The 17828-nt window shown below is 39.6% G+C and overlaps 1 protein-coding gene across 4 annotated transcripts in view; it reads left to right on the top strand.

Annotated features, from left to right (window-relative positions):
• The first annotated feature begins 1553 nt into the window (after positions 1–1553).
• The window catches only part of syt1a (synaptotagmin Ia), a 190704-nt gene continuing 174429 nt past the window's right edge, over positions 1554–17828 (top strand). For all 4 annotated transcript variants that reach the window (XM_084113055.1, XM_084113052.1, XM_084113054.1 and 1 more), the window contains exon 1: positions 1554–1867. The gene's annotated coding sequence lies outside the window, so the exon portion shown is untranslated. The remainder of the gene's footprint in view (positions 1868–17828) is intronic.

Below are 17828 nucleotides of genomic sequence, written 5' to 3'. Positions count from 1 at the left end.
TCTTTACATGTGAGAGTTAGACAGTGTCAATTTGGATATCATGTAAAGAGAAAGATCATCAGGTAAAGCATTAAAGGGTTAGTTCACCCAAAAATGAAAATTCTGTCAGTAATTACTCACCCTCATGTTGTTCCAACCCCGTAAGACTTTCGTTCATCTTCGGAATACAAATTAAGATATTTTTGATTAAATCTGATATCCTCCATAGGCTTCTATGTTATTGAAACTTGCCGGCCCAGAAAGTTAGTAAAGTCCAAGTGACTACAGTGGCTCAACCATACGTTTATCAAGCGAAGAGAATACTTATTGTGCACATAAACAAAAACAAAAATAACGACTGTTCAACTATTCATTTTCTTCTGTTTTGGCCTCTGAGTGAGTTCACGTAGTGTCACAGCGCAGCTCTTTTGTGTTGTACGTCAGCATGTAGGCTCACTATTGGCCTACGCTGGTCATGTGTGTGATGCGTGTGACGTCGATGGCACTCAACAAAAACAGATTTGTGCATATTAATAGATGCTGTACAGTTATCCAAATACAGCTCTATAAAGGCTGTAGTTTAATTTTTATTGTAGTAGTTCAGAAAGTCTGCATGATTTCAATTAAAAAAGTAAGAGAGTTTCCTCTAAAATGGCATGTTTCTTGAAATTGAGATTTGGATTATACATCAGTTTATGCTGTTTACCTTTTTTATTATTAAGGTAATTATTAAAGTTTCACATTTAAAACCTCTCCAAGTCAAACGGTTATTTATAAGGCAGCTTTATAACTTTTGGACTGTTCAATTAACAATTGATTTTTGCATTCCACAACCACATCTTGCAAGCACGAGCAGTCTGACATTTAATTTTCAACAAAAGAGATGAGTCATTTACCCTTCTTACTTTTTATATCTTTGTTCTTATGCAACAAGCTGGCCTTTATAAGTGGAGGCATTGCACTGTGAAATTGTCAAACTCTGAGCACAGAAACAGTGAGGTCCACAAAAGAGACATCAGGCGATCCATTGGGAACCATTATTAGCTATGTCCGCCATCCAGATCCAGGCGATTTCGAAATTAATGAACATCAGACAAAATAATAGCCACTCTACAAGCAACTCTCTTCAAGATGGGAGGTCACGTTACCCAGAATTCATCCCATTAATTAGCACCTTACTTTCCTAACAGTGAGCCAACCTTGCTATTGATGGAGCTCTCTCTGGGGAAATCACAACCTCTACACCTAGATGTTCCTCTGAGACGTCTTTGTCTTCATGTGCGCATGAACATCTACAAGTCACCATGCCGGGACTTGCTATGTACACCATCCAGCTTCCAACCCCATAAAGTACATGAACTCGTTCCCAGTAGGGTTTTGTAAACGTCTTTGTTCGTCCTTGCCCTGCCTCCAGCCTTTGCTTAATGTGTGAGGATGATAATACTAGCTGAGAGGGTCATCTTAGTTGACTGTTGCCAGAACCATCGCCTGCTGACTGCATCATCATCCACGATAGCCAATCGCAGCCAAGGACTCAGTGATGCTCTGCCACTCTCACTGGAGGGATTCCGAAGGAAGTGCCTCGTGACGGTGCATGGTTAAACAGCCAGGAGTCTCTTTCTCTCTCCCTGCCTCTCTCTAATTCAGGACTGGATGCATACACATTCTGGCTTCAAACAGGGATAGCACATTGCCATGCACACTACTCCCTGCAGGCTCAGCAGAGAATAGCGACAACAGCAGCTCTCTCCCTCTCTCTCCCGCTCTCTCCACCTCTACCAGACAAGACTCCTCCTCTCCATCTCTCTGTGACTCCCTCTCTCCTGCATATGATCTGTACTTCACTTCCTCCCAGCTGAAGCAGGAGATAACAGCAAGCTACATACAGGTAGGCATTCATATTTCCCTCTCTGAAGTTGCAGGTGTTTGGATGTTGCTGGTTTGTTTCGTATTTGGTGCGATTCTGAAAGAGACCTATACTGGATCAGAGTAGAGCGTGCCATCATAATGCCCGCCCCTACAGCGTGGCGTTTGTTTTCGCGCCAACACTGGTTTTTGGCACCGTTTCCTTATTTCTGGCTGGCCAGGGAAGGTGGTATTTTACTGGTTGGATGGTTCATGTAAGAAACCCATCATCTACTGCCACGCTTAGTTGAGATCTGCTTATCCAAGTAGGGGAGAATGATTTGTTTGTAGCTGGAGATCGGAGATGTGTTTTCTTTCTTGTAGGTTTGTGTGTGGGAGTGTGTGTGCAGATGGACGGATGGACGGCTGAGGTTGGAAGGGAGGGGAGATGGAAGCTGAGAAGCTGTATTCATCCCAGGGAAACTAATCCCACCACAGTCCTCCGTATCTGATAAACACTCTCTTCGTCTTTTCTCCCTCTACCCTTCATGTGTGATGGGTTTATCTGTGTCAGTGGATAGTGGAGGAAATTATTCCAGAATGGCATATAATTCCCAGAGTAAAAGAGGTTCTTTGAACCATTATTTGTTCTGCTCTGGGAGTCACGACTGCAAACGTATATTCAGAGACAGATGCTGTCTCCTTCAACCTATAGTAGCAGCCGAAGAGAAAGTAGGTTTGCCTTGCATTGTCCCTCATTCTGAATCACAAGATTGTTATCAAACCATACTTAAGCTTCCCTGTCAACTCAAGGTCTCCTTTTGTTTGCATTTGTTTGATTTTATAACACACTAAAATCTCTTATAGTTATGTTATCAAGGACTTGGGCCATTGTGGCTAGCTGTTGCCCACACCAACAAATGGGCCTGTCATTACCTCATATCTGTGTTGGGCAGATCAGCGGTTGCTATGCACGCGAGTGAGAGCGAGAAGCAGGGATTGCTCGGCTGTAGCCTCGGGCTTTTCCAATTCAGCTGTGCAGATCCTCCTCTGGAATACATCAGTGCTTGAGGAGCTGCAGTAAAACAGTTGCTAAGTGATAACATAGCTTGAAAAAAATCATCAAAATTGACCACCACTTCACATTAAGGTGCATGAGCTGTGATTATCTCTGTGATTCTTATAAACTTCCATTATAAACAAACCATCACAGCAATATTTTCAGTTTACAGATATTTTGTTCACAAAGTTTTTGAACAAAGTTGGCTCTGGATTTGTTGAGTTCTTATACTCTCCGATTAATATAATAATATATAATAATGCACCAAATTTAGATTCTTTGGGTAAATTCATTCAAAACAATTGAGTCTTCAAGGAGTCTGCACACCAAATCTGAGATTATAAAAAAGTAAATAAAAATATGGTGGGCAGGAAGCTTGTAAAAAAAAATTTTTTTTACATTTATTTTGCATATGTATTTACTTAATTATTATAAAAAATAACACTCATGGACACAAATTATTACTCTGTATTACAACTTTTTATTTTGAGGTTTCCTTGTAATGACTCATAATGGTAGTAATGCATAATTGTGAACATGAATTGGTCCACAAAGGAAGTTAGCTATGGCTATGACTCCCATCCCATCGATAATAATCTTTGTTCAAGAGAATCTGTTGGCTTGAGAAGTTCCTTTTTCCCTGTTTACTGACAACCACAGCAACACGGCACAAAGATTGTACCTGTTGGGGCAATATGGGATAGCAGATGTTGGCCCAAATATGTCACGCCCCCTGCAGTTGCCAAGGGCAACGTTGTGCATTATCAGCCTTGTTAAATATCCATTAATGAGGTGAGATACAAGCCCGGTACTGCCGAAAGGTGGAGTTAACCATCCCTCGTACTGTCTCTTATGCTCAGCAGGGCATCTGTGGAAATCTTTAATGTCAGCCTGTGAGATGAGGATCATTCACCTGGCTGATTTTTTTTTGTCATTCGCTTTTGTGAATGCCGTTCCCTTTTGTGTTGAAATTGAAGGTAGAGAAATAAATGCATGCGCGTGTGTACATATGTGTGCGTGCCTGCAGAGGCCAAAACGCTGTTGTTAGGAGTAATAGCAGCCAGAAGATAAAAATAGCGGCTCTATTATGATTTGACCTTGGACAGCTGGCTGCTTGGCTGCAGATACCTGGGCGAGGGAAGTGTACGGATCACTGACATGCTCCATGAAGAGTCTGGGGCAGCCATGATAAATGTGTGTAATAACGGAGCGATATGTTATTGTTGCGTTACACCACAGCAAGCACAGACACTATCTAAAGGACACTCACTGTGGATTTGAGTAACTGGGACAGAATTAAAAACCAATAATATATTACAAACATGGAAAATTGAAGGTGAATCTCATGCGATCGAACTTCCAGTGACAAGATCTAGACTATGAGGATGTTGTAATTTATATCCATTAGACTACTGGATTGAGCATTTTCAAGCTGGCAGTGTCTTTTTGTGACCCACACCAACAGTAAGGCAGTAATTCTTCACTCAGTGACTGAGATGGATAACAAAAAACAAGCCTGTGTTTGTACAGGCAAGCAGCAGGGGTCATACATATCACAAGCAACAAGGACTTGTGGGAAATGCTGGTGAATAAATATCGTTTGATGTATCCGAGAACAGGAACTCTCTCAAGGTCAGTAGAAGAGCGATGAGATTGTAGGGTTGACAAAGTGCTTTGCCCTAATATAATATAGACTTGTTTTAAAAGTCTTGTTTGAAATCTATGTATACACATTTAAAATGTCTATATACACATTTTATACTTTTTAAATTTGTATACACACATTTATTTTAGTATTATTATTAGATTTTCTTTTAGGTACAAGCATTAACAGACATTTAAAAAAAAAACATTTTTTTTACATACTTTTAATTGGTTGACGATCTTGTACAAATTTATTTATTCTGTAATTGTATTGCACAGTATGCAAAGTCACATAGATTACAGCATATGAATATGCGGTGCTTATTCTTAAACGTGACATCCATAGTCCACCAGTAATATAAACGATCATGTAAATTCATAATATCAGCCAAAAACTTTTAAGATTTGTCTTACTTTGTTAGTAATGTCTTACTAACAAAAATATTTTGATATTGCATAACATGGAAAATGTATCATAAATATTACTCATGTGAATGCTAAATAGTTGAATTCTGTTTTTATCTCTGTGTATTTCTGCTAGGGAAATACAGTAGATGCAATTGCCTTATTGGGGCTGCTCACTGTTCCACATATTGCTAAGCAACGGAGGAGAGGTCCTTAGAGAATGTAGCCAGCCTTCTGACTCCATAACACAGCCTTGGCACATGCACACATACACACACAGATGGTGGTGAGCAGATCTCTTTCCATAACGTTTGCTACGCCTGTGTTGCTATGGCGGTTACAAATGCACGTAGTTAGCGGAAGTGATGTAATGTCCTTCACTTTAATCGGTGCACAAGGGGGCAATCAAGTGGCGAATCCTCACCTTGAGACCAATTGACTACAACACAGTTGTTTTCTGTGGTGGATTTAACAATGGCACCCTTCCCAGTCTCCTTAGCATCTATATTATTTTACTAGGGCTGTCAACTGATTAAAAAGTGTCATCAAATTAATTACATTTATATGCTAATAAATTAAGCAAATTAATCACAATCACATAGAGAAAAGCTCCCAAATGACAATACATTCATAGACGTTACATTGTTGTCGTACACTGTAAACCCTAATAAGTTGAGTCTACTCAAATAATGTGAGGAAACTCATTCCCCAATTTAATGGAGTAATGGTGCCTAACAAAACTTGTTTTATCAAGTTCACCAAATGTGGTTTTGCTGCCAAATAAATCAATTAAACATCTTATGATGCCAAAACATGGTATTGCAAGTTATGATAACTTGATTGCTTTTGTATTGACAACATTAGGGTTTACAGTGAAACCATTGATTTCATTATGTAGACATAAGTCAGTATACATGTCCCATATAATTGAATAGAAGCCTTTTACTGGCCTACAAACCTCAGCTTTTTTACACATTTGTGGTCTTTGTAAACATGCATTAGACCGATACATTGGACCGCTGCGTCATCTTGTGCAGTTTTATATAGTCTTTCTCTGGTTTTAAGACACGTGTCAAGTTTGAACTGAAAATGTGTCTCGTGACTCTATGGTCTGTTCCCTTCTGATGCCATTTTGAACACAAGAACACATTCTTTGACATCAACTCTATGCTCATTCTGTGCTGCCTATTGCTCTATACAAACGCATTCAATTTAGAATCCCATTTTGTTTACATATATGCTTATGGTCAAGCACCACCTTACCTTTATCTGGTTTTAGAGGGATATGGCCTTGATCGTAGTGGATCTACACTGATAGTACTAGGATTACATGATCAATACAGACTTGATCAAAACAGAGAGGAAAAGCATTTTGGCTTTACAGAAATCCTCCTCAAGGTATTGCTTGTAGCTCGGCCACAAACGTAACATGGAAGTAATTCAAGTACGTTTTTTTCTACACAATGTCATGTGATTGTTGTAGTCAAATTGTCCCAGCCAATAGAGATTTACTCTATAATGCTGATGATTTTGATACAACCAAAAAGCAGAGCAGCACTCTATGTACAATTAGGTAATTTCCATTAACAAAATTTAACAAAATTAATTCAGAAAGAATGTTATTGACGAATGTTAAAACATGTGACAAGAAGAGCTTTATAAATTCTCTTTCTGCGTGGCTTGTCACACTTCAATTTAAGCCACAACAATTCAGCATGAATGTGCACTAGTGACAATTATGAATAATTGAATGCTTTCACAGAAGCATCAGCATTTCATTTGGGTAAAAACTGGACCTGGTGTCACCACCCAGAAATGGAAGGAAAATCTACAAATCATAATGCACTATTTCTCTTTAATTCCATGTCACCATCTTAATCCGTTTAATTCGCAAATATAGCTCAGAATATTTCTCGCCCCAAGATCTCAGATATTACATGTTTGGGAAAAATTGTGTGTGTTGGTACTGGTAGTTAAAAGGATATTATTTTCCTTTCTCCCTTGAGAAAGTTCTCCCCACAACCTTTTTATATTCCGGTATTCATGCTACAAGAGGACATCCTTCAAGCAGTAACTGATTTTAGCACTCTATATTTCACATGTCAGACGTTATTACATATAAAGCCATAGCTAAATAGACGCCCAAGTCGTGCACTGTAGCACCACACTGACACCCCCTACTCCCACACCACTGCTTGAAGGTGTTAGGAATTAATTATTACTAAAGGGCAGACTCTGCCACAAAGGTGGACTGGAGGACATTTTGAATGTTTTATGAATCTAATAAGGGAGGAAAGACGAGAGCTAGAAAAAATACCACTGTGCTACAGTTTACCCCGCCGCTCATGTGGCATCAGGTGAAAATGACAGTATCCCATGATGCATTCCCTGACCACAGTTGAGTCTAGGAGCAGATGTGAATATTATGTGGTATTCTGTCTCCCAAAGCAAACTGCATGAAGCAAATGAAGAAATTTGGATGATCAAAATGTGTAATTTTTCACACACATTTTGATATTTTTAGGTTAATTAAAATAATGTGTAAAATGTGTATATTTATGTACGTTATCACACAAACAAAATGTATACCAAGCAATTATACTGATATAATTAAGACGGTCTTTATTATAGTTTGTCAAGAGTGAGAGTAAATCAATGTAAAATTTTAAATTGTTAGTTCAGTGAAAACTTCAATAAACTGAAATATTTTGCGACTCTTTGGCTGAATCATTAAAAGAAATGGCTCATTTGTTTGTGAAATGGACTAGCACTGCATGATTGTTTTTGAGCTCAGTCAGTGAAGACATGTTGTCTTACTATTTCATAGTATGCAGTCTTTTTATCTCATCACATTCAATTCAGAAGCTCACAACTCTAGTACAATATAATTTATTTTGCAGTGGTGCAAGAGATTTAGAAAAATAATGCAGGAAACACTACAGTTAAACTCTCTCTTTAACTGTAATCAGAAACATGAGTCAAACAAAAATGTGTGCGTGGGTGCGTGTTATTGAAGGAGCCATAGTTTTCCTCTATTGCTGACTAGTTATTGTGTTTGCCCTTATATTGAACAGATCCCACTGTCTATTATTACAATGGTGGATCCCCCCCCCCACCTACCCACCTACCAGGCTCCACATGGGCACTCTGATTGAGTTTGAGCACCTTGTGATGGGGAGAGAGAACAATATATATCTGGGGCCATAGTCACAATACATCTTAAGGCTAAAAGTAGCTCCTAATTTGCCGATTTAGGAAAAACTCTTAAAAATAATGGGCGTGTCAGTACTAATTTTAGAACTCCTACATTTTTGCTCTAAGAGTATTTCAAAAAGTATTCTTGCGCTAAAACCAGCTCCTAAATCTGCAAAAAGTTAGGGGTAGTCAAGAGGACTCCTAAGTCACTAAGACCAAACAAACAATCCTAAAATGGCTGTTGCCTGCAATCAGCCTCAGCAAACCACCCAGACACTGTACACCATTGAGGCTCGGCGATAGGGGGTCTTGGGTGCTGAGCCTTTTCTTCATAAATGCAATAAATATTTAGATTTATAGATTTTAATCTGCAATGACATAACATAAAGGTTCATATATGTACAGGTAAAATGCATTGAATGATGGAGAATAAAACACTCAAGTTCCGACTCATGGACTTTTTCGATCCCGTCCCCCTTTCTTTCTTCCACTTCGCTTTCTGTCTACTCGCTGTCCTATCATAATAAAAAGGCAAAAACTCCAAAAATAAATCTTTATTAATAAATAAATAAGAAAGTAATGTCCGATTACCTGTGGCAGTTGTTTTCACAAGTTCCCACTTACAAATGATCGAATGGAGTAAATGAGTAAAATAAGCGTATTTGGTGTGCTGTCCGTGGGGATCGAGGGCTCCAAGCTCGGAATTTAGCTCAAACCCAGAGTATTTCCCCGTATCCCTGGCTAGAAATAAGAACCAGCCAAGTCAGGGTGGCAGAGGGATGCAGAAAACTGTCGCGGTAACTAGGTGAGATGACTGTGTATATGTGTATATGTATATATACATACACAACGGACTCACCTAGTAACTCCTCTCGAGCAGTTTAGATTTGAACGTGCTCTCTCGAGATGCAGACATGTAAGAGGCTGACAATTGGCTGAACATATACTTGTTTAATTGGTGACAATTAGCCTACATTTTAAAATCTTTATTTGAATATGGCAACATTTTCATGTTAAAACCTTTATTTAATTATGGCAACACATTTATTTTAAAATATTTATTTGGATATGGCAACATGATACCTCATTCTACAATATTTATATGATTAAATCACTGACAGAGACTCCTCTACCATCAGCCAATCACTGTGTGCATAGTTAGTCAGCGTGTTGACATCATCCATAGCAACAAGGTCAACCCCACCCTTGCTCTTAGCTTAAGACTTCTTTTTGTTCCTTAGTAAAAGTTGGTCTCAGCTCAGCTCAGCTTTTCTTTGAGTCGTAAGAGGAAACTTTTTGTGAATACGGCCCCTGACCTCTATTTTGACTCTTCAGTCTTAAAGGAATATATATATATATTTTTTACTCTACATATAACATAATATAATACCAATTCTGTATATCCATGTTGATTTTTGGGTGTTTTTGGACAGTTGGGCTTTATATAGAAAAAAAGTGACACAATGATTTCTAGTGACATGATGATAATGATAAAAATGTCATTATTGGCTGAACTGTTGCTTGAAGTCTTAAATAGTTCTTATCATAACAGGAGCAAGGTGCGCACACTGGCCGCTTCTTTCTAAATCCCTGCCATGATCCTTCTCTCATGCAAACATCCTTGCTGTCGCTATGGCAACCAAGTCTGCTGCCCGTCATAGCCCGTCTCCAAGAAGATTTACCATGCTTATTCCCTCTGTGTGCTGTTGGGCTTCTAGTGTAAAATACTGCACATGACTGTCCACATTTAACTCAAGAAAAGATTAAAAAGGGTTCGTATTTTAGATTCTTGCCCTGCCGCATGTCGCTGTCTCCTTTTTAACCTTTCATCTAAGCAGTCTGATTTTGCTTCCTGTGGTCAGTTGTGAAGTCAAGTCAGTGCTTTTTTTGACGGAAAACTAAATTGTTTGCAAGCTTGCTGCAACCCAATTGCTGGAATAATAATATGCTACAACAGGCCCAAGGCACAGATCTTGCCGCGATAAAGTCACATCAACAGACCTCACGCTCTGCTTCTCTCGGTTTCGTCTCCTCTTTGTTTGTCTCTTGCTCGTTTAAGCGGCTGACGAATTTGGGGATCCCCTGAAGGATGTACCGTTTGAAGCACTTGCGGTGCTGTCTGCACATGCTGTGTCATGCCGAGACTAAAATGAGACTTTCCCTAAAACATGTCCACCCAGCCCCATGTAAAAACACTCATTATCCACTCGCCTAACGGGCTGCACTCTTCAGCGGGAAGCCAGGCCAGTCCTATTATTGGCTAATGTAATGATTTATAAAAGAGAGGCAGGCACAAAGATTATCTAATGAAGAAAATACAAGACTGCGAGAGATTAATGCCACGCTGAACTCCACGCTACCCTTCCATGATTGAATCACACTCGACAATCTCAGATGAGTCTTCTCTATTTTCTGTATTGCAATGGCAATTTTGTAAATTAACTGTCATGATGGGGAGAGCTAAGCTTGTTTCGTTACTTTTTGTGTTTTTGATCTTATTTTCTATCAAATAAGCAACTTGAGGGATTTAAGTAGTGTTTTTTTTAGGTTAAATGCAACTTTAAATCTAGCGATAACATCTTTGTCTTGCCGTTGATTTAAAAGAATTTTGACTTGTCCCTTAGTTTGTATACATGGATGAAAAACATGTTAACAGCACTTTTGATAGAAGCTTAGCAAACCTATAGGGTTTAAATGCAGAAATGTGAAGCTTCAGAAATAACTTTTGTAGGTGGAAACACTGTGCATTACTGACAAAATTCTGGTGGAGCTTGTCACATGTAATAAGTGCTTTATTTTAGTGCTTTAAAATAAATCTGTTATTTTATGGGCCACACAGAGAAATGTTGAAACTAGTGTTACAGCTGCCTTTTTAAAATGTTTATTTGTGGCTGTGCATATTTGCCTGCTGGGGATTCATTTTTAAGTACATTACTGTGAAGCTGTTTCATTTTTATGACACGAGGAATGGTTAAAAATCATAGTCTTTGGTTTTTGACAGCACACTGCATTGGTGAAAGAGCTTAAGTTGTAGGCTATTTAACTTGAGCATTTCTTTAAAGCTGATGTTAATGCAAGAAATGGAAATTCAATTCAATTCAAGTCTATTTTCTAAATGCATCTTAATGATCTAATTGTGAACAATTAATCCATGCATAAGTTTATTTGTATTTTTTTCTTCATAATTTTTTGAACAGAATGTCATGACCGGAAGATTTTCCTGTGAAATGACAGACTTCTCTCTGATGATGTATGCCAGAAGTCATTTAGTCAGCGTAAACCCCGCCCATGATGGACTTCAAGCTTTCCGATTTCCCTCCATCCAATCAACAACAGATGGATACGACCATGTCTCTGCCCTAGATTTTTTTTATGTTATGTTGAATCTGTTTAAGCGAATGTACGTCACTTACATTGTGACTTTAAATAGAAGTTTTTTTAGTGTTTTTTTTTAATCATTATTGTACATGAAAAAACAAAAGGATAATTTGCCACAGCAAAATCAACAACTGACTCAACAACTCTCAGACTTTTTTTTTAGAAGAAACAACTATGTGACCTTCAATACAGATGGCGTGAGTAGGACACACTGTGACCTGACAGCCAAAGCTTTTCAGGAGACATATGTGACAAAGTCAAAGTAGACACAGCAGGTATATAGACACGGCAAAGTAGACACGCCAGTAGACACACAGTGGTTTGTTCCAAAGAGTTGTGTGCGTTTGTAGATGGATGCATCATGACATGCCAAAATGTGAGTAGATGGTCCTGCAATTTTGTCTTCCTTTACTCGAGTTTACTGAGGCATATGGCAAGAAAATTGAGAGTGGAAGAGAAAGGTTGATAGAGACAGCAAAAATAAGAGGTCAGGTTCTAATCTCAGCAGGACTGACTACTTTCTGTTCCTTGCTGTCCCTGCATGGGGTACATAGTCACACATACATTTACAGAGTCTTGTTTCTCAACAAACTGGGCACAACAGTACCTCTTACACTTTGCTTTGATGGCATCCACATGAAAAAAAAGACTATCATTTTTGGTAACCTTAATTAGTTATGCAGATTAGACAGTGATATACAGTACTGGCCAACTGAGTTACTGTTGAGCTGAGCTTAATGAAAAAGCTTGTTAATTACACATGCATGAATGCTATACCTGAAATCATTAATGACACTTATGCTCAAATGAATACAAGTCTTGCAACCAGAGATGATAAACATGGATCTAACCGATGTTTCATGTTCATGTAATCCACATAAGGGGTGTTTAATGGCAAGATGGATTTGCTTTTGTTGGTAATGAAAGAACTTGCGTACGAGACGTGACGATGTGAAGATAAATTGTGAGGGTGATGGGAGATTTGTCAGAAAGAATGGGGTAAGTGGTTGCTTATTTAACCTTAGTGTTGTAAATGATGGGATGTCACAAACGGGCTCCTCTTAAACTTTCTCGAAGAACTCCATTAACCCAAGTTGTGCATTCATCAGACCAGTCACTGAACTGATGCTCAAGGGAAATATCATCTGTCATGGCAGCACTTGTTCATTTAATTTCATATTGTGGAGGTTTCATTCGTGCTTTGTGCCGGCAGTTCTTGCCAAATGCTTATCTACCTCAGCCGTCAACCTCTGAGAACATAAGAGACCAAGATCGATCTTCTACAGCATAAAAGATGACGGATAGACAGTCCAACAAATGTGATTATACTATATCACTTCTATTTGCCAAAACTATATCAATAACTCGCTCCGACTTGAGAACAGGTTATCGCTATAAGAAGTAATAGGTATGTGAACGTGAGAAGAGTTTGAGAGAGACTGCATCTATGATAAATGGAGGGCGAGACGTATACATCAGGACACGGTGTCCCATGGTCTCAGGTGATAAGCGCTGTGTTAAAGGAGCAGGAATTTCAATTTGTTTCCATTTAGCTGTCTCGTCAAGGACAGCTTCAATGTCATGAGAAACCCACCGCACAGATTACCAGACTTTTCAATCAATAACCTTGCATGTCCTGTCAGCACATGCCCACCCGCCACATGTTAAGACATATGGCGCCTATAAAGACTTTTAAAAGCAAAGCTGACCTCACGTCATGCGTTTTCTCAGATCGGATAGCTATTCGATCGTGAAAAGACCAGGTGTAAATGCCCTCCGAAACGCTTTCGAGATGGATTTAAATCCGATCGCTCAAACCACTTCAGGAGGTGGTCTGAGACGCATTCCAGACGAAACTGGACAAGTGTAAATGCATCTGGTTGTTGAAACTACTTATGTAGATTTTGCTCCACCAATTTAAAAAAAATAAAAAAAACGTGTGAGAGCGTGTTATAGGCTATATGACATGTTACAGATATGATTGCGCTACCGCAACATGCATTACCACAGATAAATTGCTGTGTATCTCTTCAGCAAGCCAACACCCAAACTGCCACAAATGAAACAAAGTAAGTCACAGATGCTCAAAACACAGTCATCTTCATTAAAAGTAGTGAGACTAAATGATCTTACCACTGCTAATGCGGCTCTCTCTCATATTGCGCTCTTTAATCTTGAAATTAACTGATGATAAATAAAATGCAGTTCTTATAGCTGTTACTTTCACTGGCATGAACTCCGTTAAATTTGCACATGGCACGGGAATTGAAGATCGGATTTATAGCCGCTTTGCGGAGACACATATGGGAAATTTTGGAAATTATGTGGCAAAGTGTAAATGGAACCGTTTTAACAAATCATAACTATCCGATCCGTAAAAACACATGAAGTGACTAGGTGTAAACAGGCGCTTGGATGCAATCTAAAAATCAGTTGTCGATCACCTTTAGTAGTCCATGCTGATGTTAACTTACACTGTCAGATAAAAAAATTTAGTATACTGAATGCTCCTCTTTCAGTTAAGCAATTATTGGAAAGACATGTAGGCAGGATGCTGCAGTGAAGGACTGCTGCCACTAGATACTGCTCCTACCTGGCAACTGGAATTCTCCATTCTTATGCCACACAGGTTGGCACACGACAGTCAGGCAACTCGGGATACAAGCACTGCATTCTGAGGGGCTGAAGGAAATCATTGTTTAGTAGGAGGTACATGTAGCTTCGAATTAACATTAAATGGATTATCTGGGCAATTTAAAGCTGTGATACAGAGGAAATATGTCTTATAATTATGACTGATCATAAAAAAAAAAAAAAAAACTATTATACCTTCCACTTTAGTGGATTTCAACTTTGCCCACTGACTCCAAATCGCCTCAGGTTGGGCAGCTGCTGTAATGTGTTTCTCTTTGGCTGATGTCAAAGATTTTCTAAAGTCTGGTGGTGTAACACAAGGTGCTGTACAACCTTCTGCATGTTGATCAAAGTTGCTTGAAGTATTACTGACAAAACATCCCCCACCAGTTTCAGTAAGCTAGCCTTCATATAGTTTTGTGTAGCCAGACTTTTGACTGTGCCATTAAGTCTGGTCCATTTTACGGCTTATTCTGGCCAAAAGTGCCCACTTAGACCGGAGGAGAGTGTTTAATAAACATGTAAAATGCCGCGTTTTGTTTTTATGTGATGTTAATGTGTAGTTTATTTGAAATAGTTTATACCACATACAGCTCTGGAAAATTAAGTGTTTGCCTTCACAGAGAGAAATCTGCCCGATTCCAGCCTTAACCCCAGATCATCACCGATCCTCCACCAAATTTCACAGTGGGTGCGAGACACTGTGGCTTGTAGGCCTCTCCAGGTCTCCATATAACCATTAGACGACCAGGTGTTGGACAAAGCTGAAAATTGATGATCTGGGGGTGCTTCAGCAATGCTGCAATCGGGCAGATTTGTCTTTGTGAAGGACACATGAATCAAGCCACGTACAAGGTTGTCCTGGAAGAAAACTTGCTTCCCTCTGCTCTGACAATGTTCCCCAACTCTGAGGATTGGTTTTTCCTGCAGGACAATGCTCCATGCCACACAGCCAGGTCAATCAAGGTGTGGATGGAGGACCACCAGATCAAGACCCTGTCATGGCCAGCCCAATCTCCAGATCTGAACCCCATTGAAAACCTCTGGTATGTGATCAGGAGGAAGATGGATGGTCACAAGCCATCAAACAAAGCCGAGCTGCTTGAATTTTTGCACCAGGAGTGACAAAGTCACCCAACATCAATGTGAAAGACTGGTGGAGAGCATGCCAAGACGCATGAAAGCTGTGATTGAAAATCAGGGTTATTCCACCAAATATTGATTTCTGTCAGGACCACTATCGCCAAATACGATTGACAATTAGCATACAGTTTGGATTGGCGGTATGGTTCCGTTCTGGGCGAGAACTCCCTGCGCATCCATGCAGCCTAGCATGGATAAGAGCAGGGAGAGCAGCAATAACCCCCCTTAGGGTAAACAGAACAGAACCAACATGAATGTATGCAAATACTGTATATTTAATTCAAGATTTTAAAGTACAACATAATTCGAGAACTTATTCTGATTCAAGGGGAATCATAATGCCAAATCCTGACTGACGAGAGGAGGCGCTGGGGATGGAGGAGGGTAATTAGCTCCTGAGAAATGCGATAGCTGCTGATAATACTGAAGGTGCTTATATATGTGTATACAGTGATAGGCGTCCTATTCCTATAGGTAGATGTGGATCAGCTGAGAGTCAGCTGATGCGAGCTTGACTAACATGACCTGCCAGAACTGACGCTACACTTGATTTCTTTCCATTATTCGAGGTCTGACAACACTGCATTTTTGTTATTTTGACCAGTTGTCGTTTTCTGCAAATAAATGCTCTAAATGACAATATTTTTATTTGGAATTTGGTAGAAATGTTGTCAGTAGTTTATAGAATAAAACAAAAATGGTAATTTTACTCAAACACATATCTATAAATAGTAAAACCAGAGAAACTGATAATTTTGCAGTGGTCTGTTAATTTTTACCAGAGCTGTATATGAATGATATGAAGGCAATGAATGTAAATAATTTTGCTGCAGTCTCTAGAAATGGTTGTACAGGAAACATCGAAAAATACTGTCTATTACACACACAATCACTACCGTTCAAACATTTGTGGGCTGTTTACACCTGGCCACTTCATGCGTTTTCTCAGGTCGGATAGCTATCTGATTTATCAAAACGATTCCATTTACACCTGGTCACATAAATGTGTTTTTGCGAAACGGATTTAAATCCGATCTTCAATTCCCGCGCTATATGCAGATTTAATGGAGTGCACGTCACCGAAAGCAACAGATATGAGCTGCATTTTATTGATCATCAGCTAAAATTTCAAAATCAAAGACCGCAATAAGAGAGAGCAGTAACAGTCCTGGTAAGATCATTTCGTTTCTTTACTTTTAATGATGATGATTGTGTGGTAATCGTCTGCGACTTACTTTCACTTTGATTTGCGATAGTTTGCACGTTGGCTTAATGAATAGATGCTCAGCTGCTCATCTGCGGTGATGCGTGTTCCAGTAGCGTCGTCATATCTGGCTATAACATTACATATAGTCTATAACACGCTCTCACACGTTTATTTTTTAGCATTTTTGTGAGGAGTACAATTTACATATGTGGTTTCAACAACCAGATGCATTTACAGTGAGGAAAATAAGTATTTGAACACCCTGCTATTTTGCCAGTTCTCCCACTTAGAAATCATGGAGGGGTCTGAAATTGTCATCGTAGGTGCATGTCCACTGTGAGAGACATAATCTAAAAAAAAAAATCCAGAAATCACAATGTATGATTTTTTAACTATTTATTTATGATACAGCTGCAAATAAGTATTTGAACACCTGATAAAATCAATGTTAATATTTGGTACAGCAGCCTTTGTTTGCAATTACAGAGGTCAAACGTTTCCTGTAGTTTTTCACCAGGTTTGCACACACTGCAGGAGGGATTTTGGCCCACTCCTCCACACAGATCTTCTCTAGATCAGTCAGGTTTCTGGGCTGTCGCTGAGAAACACGGAGTTTGAGCTCCCTCCAAAGATTCTCTATTGGGTTTAGGTCTGGAGACTGGCTAGGCCACGCCAGAACCTTGATATGCTTCTTACAGAGCCACTCCTTGGTTATCCTGGCTGTGTGCTTCGGGTCATTGTCATGTTGGAAGACCCAGCCTCGACCCATCTTCAATGCTCTGACTGAGGGAAGGAGGTTGTTCCCCAAAATCTCGCAATACATGGCCCCGGTCATCCTCTCCTTAATACAGTGCAGTCGCCCGTCCCATGTGCAGAAAAACACCCCCAAAGCATGATGCTACCACCCCCATGCTTCACAGTAGGGATGGTGTTCTTGGGATGGTACTCATCATTCTTCTTCCTCCAAACACGTTTAGTGGAATTATGACCAAAAAGTTATATTTTGGTCTCATCTGACCACATGACTTTCTCCCATGACTCCTCTGGATCATCCAAATGGTCATTGGCAAACTTAAGACGGGCCTTGACATGTGCTGGTTTAAGCAGGGGAACCTTCCGTGCCATGCATGATTTCAAACCATGACGTCTTAGTGTATTACCAACAGTAACCTTGGAAACGGTGGTCCCAGCTCTTTTCAGGTCATTGACCAGCTCCTCCCGTGTAGTTCTGGGCTGATTTCTCACCTTTCTTAGGATCATTGAGACCCCACGAGGTGAGATCTTGCATGGAGCCCCAGTCCGAGGGAGATTGACAGTCATGTTTAGCTTCTTCCATTT

This window comes from Abramis brama, assembly GCF_963993115.1.
Source record: "Abramis brama genome assembly, chromosome: 4".
NCBI lineage: Eukaryota > Metazoa > Chordata > Actinopteri > Cypriniformes > Leuciscidae > Abramis > Abramis brama.
This window is presented reverse-complemented; position numbering and strand designations above follow the sequence as displayed.